Source organism: Galeopterus variegatus, unplaced genomic scaffold, assembly GCF_000696425.1.
Source record: "Galeopterus variegatus unplaced genomic scaffold, G_variegatus-3.0.2 Scaffold11361, whole genome shotgun sequence".
In the NCBI taxonomy this organism is placed as follows: domain Eukaryota; kingdom Metazoa; phylum Chordata; class Mammalia; order Dermoptera; family Cynocephalidae; genus Galeopterus; species Galeopterus variegatus.
This window is the reverse complement of record NW_007737472.1, coordinates 9,690-14,625: the sequence shown is the minus strand read 5'-3', so window position 1 is coordinate 14,625 and position 4,936 is coordinate 9,690.

Sequence of the window (4,936 nt, the reverse complement as noted above, 5' to 3'; positions counted from 1 at the left end):
TCTAGCATAACCAATTCTTTACTGAATCCCAAGTACATTTTGTACTCGTGCCTTCACGTTTTTGTCCCTTGTAAAGACCCATGAAAAATCTTACTTCCTCTATTAATTCTCTCGGCTTACCTTAGATAAGTCCTAATAAAGCACATTTCTTTAAAAGTTACAATAGAATAAGTTTTGGCTTCTGTGGTAGTTTCAGGTGCACACACACACACATACACTCACACAAATCATGCTCAGTAGCATCTAACACATGCTTTGTAGAAAGCAGGTGTACTTAACAAATATAATTTCTTGATTAACATATGTTTTTCTTGACAAGTTTTTCTGGATTTGCCTTATAAACTCCTTTTCAAACTAACATCTTATTGCTATGTCCTTTCGTCTTCGTCTCATTGTCGCCCACAGTTTATGATCTCAACCTGGATGTGAACAAGACTGTTCCCAGGCATGCTCCATCACATTGAACACTTCTATTTCCTTTGAACGTCTTCAATGACTTTTTAATTCCCTTTCCTTTCTTTTTCCCAAAATGAAATCAGCTTCTAGTTTACATTTTCATTTGCATCCAGGAACCATCCTTTCTGACTCAGTTGGCACTTGCTTAAAAGATCTGCCTTCAAAAGTGAGAAGCCTGCAAGGAATCTATCTCCAAATTAAAATGTTAACTATTCCTTTCTTTTAGTGCATGCTTTTATGATAGCATTAATTTCTTTACTATACAGTACTTCATTGGGATCATATCTAATGTTTGCTTTACTCATCCTTGAGAAGTCTCAATTTTACTCCACTATGGTAAAGATTTGTTTTCCATTGAAATTTCAGCTAATCAACTGTACACTTCCCTATAAACGGTTGCATTATTTCCCCTCATTATTCCCACTCAATTTCCCACTCCTAAATTCTCCATCAAAATATAGAGACCCACTCAACTGTGCAGTTTTTCTTTTAATCATTCACGCGTGTGTGTTTAATACAGCTCATGTACAGAAAAGTTCGCAGAACAAAAACGCATAACTCCTGGTTTACCTCAAAGCAAATACTTGTGTTACTAGTATAGATTTAAAAAAGAGACTATTGTAAGCACCAAAGAAACTCCCTTCCTGTGTCTCCCAATCATTCCTGTCTTCCCCAACAACAGTAACCACAACGCTGATTTTCTTGCTTGACTTTATAGTTTTATCTCCCAAACATGTATGTCTAAATACTACAAAGTTTAAATGAAATGTGACCTTTCACAGCAGGCTTCTTTTGCTTAATAGTGTGATTGTGATCTATTCGTGTTGTTGAGTGTAGCAGTAGTTCATTCACATGCAGTTATTTCCTACAGTATTCTATTAATAGACACAACACAATATATTAACTCATTCTACTTCTGAGGGACATCTTATCTTGGCTGTTTTCTGTTTTTAGCTTACAAATAATACTGTTATGATAATTTATACCATTTTCTTTCAGGCACATGCAATTTGTTGGGTATTTACCTAGGAATAGAATTGCTGGATTATAAATTACATATTTGTTCCATGATATTGCCAAACAATTTTTCAAAAAAAAATTTTTTTTTTCCAGCACGGTGTGGTCTGCATGACGCTCAGCCCGTGAGCACACCGGCCATCCCTATATAGTATCTGAACCCGCGGCCTTGGCGCTACCAGCGCCACACTCTCCCGAGTGAGCCGCAGAGCCGGCCCCCCCAAATTTTTATATAATCCCCCTAACACCATAGGGAATTTTGTTTGTTCCAGATCCTTATCAACATTGGGTGGTGTTATTCTTTTCATTTTTATATGTCATGGTATTTCATTGAACTTTTAATATGCATTCTCTGGCGACTGTCAAAATTGAGTATCTGGTCATGTGTTTCTTGACTGCTCAGATATCCATTTTTGTTAGGTGTCTGGGTCTCTTACCCATTATTCTACTGAGTTGTCTTTCTTTTCCTTGATTGGCATTTTTTAAAAAAAATTCTGGACCTAGGTCATTTCTCAGTTATATAAAGCTTGCCTTTAACTCTTTTACTTTGTCTTCTGATGCATAGGAAGTTTTAATTTTAATGTGTCAAATCTAACAATTATTTCCATTCTGTTTGGTGATTTTTATATTATTTTTAAGAAGGAACATGCTGACTTCATGAAGATATTCTCTTTAGTATTTCTTTCTCATTTAGATCAACAATTCTCCTGAAATTTATTTTTGTGTATGGTGTGAGATAAGCATTGATTTGCAAAATTTTCTGCTTATGAATATTCATTTATCCTAGGATCATTTATTTAGAAAGTTCGTCTTTACCCTATTGCCCAGAAGTGCCACATTTATCATAAATAAATTGTTAATACACATGTTGGTCTATTTTTAGCCACTAGTAAATTGGTCTAATTGTCTTTCTTTCCTATGATCTGACATTGACTCTTGTAACTTTATTGTGTTGTGATATCCAGTGGAACAAATTTTTACACTTTTTTATTCTTTTTAAAGTATGTCTCAGCTTTTCTTACCATTTGCCTTTTCATATAATTTTTAAAATTAGCTTGTCAATTTTCATAAAAATCATGTTAGGAATTTGTTTTGGATGGCAATAAGTATATTTGGAGGAGAACTGTGACCTTTAAATATTGTGACTTCTAATGCATGAGCATGGACTATCCACTTAATTGGGTTTTCTTCATATCCTTTCAATGTTTTATAGTTTTTGCAAAGAGATCTGGCACATCTTTCTTTATATTTGTTGATAGTGATTTGACATTTTTGATACTATTTTAAATGATCTCTTTTAAATTTTATTTTCTGTTCATTTCTAGTACTTAAAAATGCAATTAGTTCTTGTAGGTCAACCTTATATCCAGCATCCTTATTAAACTTTTATAATAGCTCATTTGTAGATTCTCTACATCATATACAGTAATATCATCTACAAGTAAAGACAGTTTCATTCCTTCCTTTCTAATTTTACACTTTATATTACCTTTCCTTTTCTTATCTTGCCAGCTAGGACAATGAGTATAATGTTGAACAAAATCGATTATAATGACCACCCGTATTTTCACCTTCAATCCAAAAGGGAATATTTTAGAATTTCACCATTAAATACAATGTTTGTCAACTTTATTAGATTAAGAAAATTTACACTTGGTGCTGAATGACTAGGCTCTGGCCTGCAGGACTAGAACATAGGATTTTAAGAGTTAATCAGAGAGTAGAGAAGATGCAGAATCTGAATTAAGGCCAAGATTGTAATGAAAACCCTTCCTGGGTAGTGGGGAGGCATTATATGCAACAGAGTGATTCTGGAAGGGCTGCGATCCTGTCTCCTACCAGAGTTGAATCACGGTTAGAGGTGGGAAAGATGATAGAAGTGCTGTGTGTGCCAATCAGAGAATAAAAACACTGGTTTCAGGAGAGCTCCCACAGACAGAAGCCTTGGGATACACCTCTTTTCTTCAACTGGGGCTCTCCAGGCTCAGGGTGGAAAAAGCTGCAGTAAAGGTGTGGGCTCTTTGAATGGGGTGGGGACGTTGGCTGAGAATTAGGAGTCTGTGCTTCTCCCAGATGATGACAGCAACATGGAGCTAGTGACCCTAAAACTGAGTCAAAGGAGTAGCCCACTGAAAGCCAGGAGCTAGATGTAGGGTGTCGCTGAGTTATAGGGTCAGAACCATAAGAGATAAAGGGCTGAGTGGAAGACAGGAAGGAATGAGACATTACCGTGGTAGCCAAAGGACAGCAGGAGGACCACATGCCCTGTTTTCCTCCTCATAGTGTCACATAAACTTTCACTTTGTACCCAGATGCTGTCCTGGGAGAGGTGGAGAGGGTTGGAAGAACACTTAAGGGATTTAAAGGACAAAACATGTGTTTTCCCAAATCGTCTGGACAAGTGAAACAAATTAACCAGTGGCCTCTGTTAAATTATCTTTCCTGACTTACACTTTTGTGTGATGTCATCTACCCTTATGAAGGAGGCGATAACAAAAGCTCTAAGAAAGTCATCATTGTTTCATTGGGAGGAGGTTGTTGGGGGCATTTTTTTGTTATTACATTTCCCAATATTCCCTTTATGAGAACCCTCAGGAAAGATTTCTGTCTCATCTTAAAACAGAACTTCTGAAAGTTTTCTCTCCTTTTTTCTATTTCTTTGACATTTTGAATTGTGTAATTGACTAGATTTTCTTTGGGTATTTGTCACTGGCCTCAGGAAAGATTTCTGTCTCATCTTAAAACAGAACTTCTGAAAGTTTTCTCTCCTTTTTTTCCATTTCTTTGACATTTTGAATTGTGTAATTGACTAGATTTTCTTTGGGTATTTGTCACTGGGAAGCTTAGAGATCATTTTGTCACCCTGTGGTAGCAAGATATTAGAATTTTTACAGTATCCCTTTAAAAAACTATTTATTATGGAAACTATATGCAAACATACACAAAACTGGAGAGAACAGTACAATGAAAGTCCATTTACCCAATATCCAGGTCAATAACAACACCAACAATGGCTACACTTGTTTCTTCCACATTCCACCGTCTCTCTCCTACTCCATTGAACTATTTTGAAAAATTCCCAGACATCACTCATTTAATCTGCATTTATTTCAGTGTGTATCTCTAAAGGATAAAGATTCAACCAGGGAACTTCCACTTGCACTGGGGATGTAGAAAGTTGTAAGAAAATGTGGCTCACCTTCTAAAAAGAATAGCAAAATAATTAACCTATGCAACCATTCTGAAAATTATATCTAAGGATGCAAAGCAACACAAATAAAGTAAAATCTAGAAAATAGCGAGCTCCTGTTAGGAGAAAAGAGATCCAAGGTTGCTTTTATTTTTGGCAGAGCAGTGAGAGGATATAAAAAACCCGCCATAGATGGGTGCAAAGAAATCAGCTGATGGCTTAATTAATTTGTTAAAGGCTGCATGTTATTGGGCTTGGTGATTTAGACTCTCT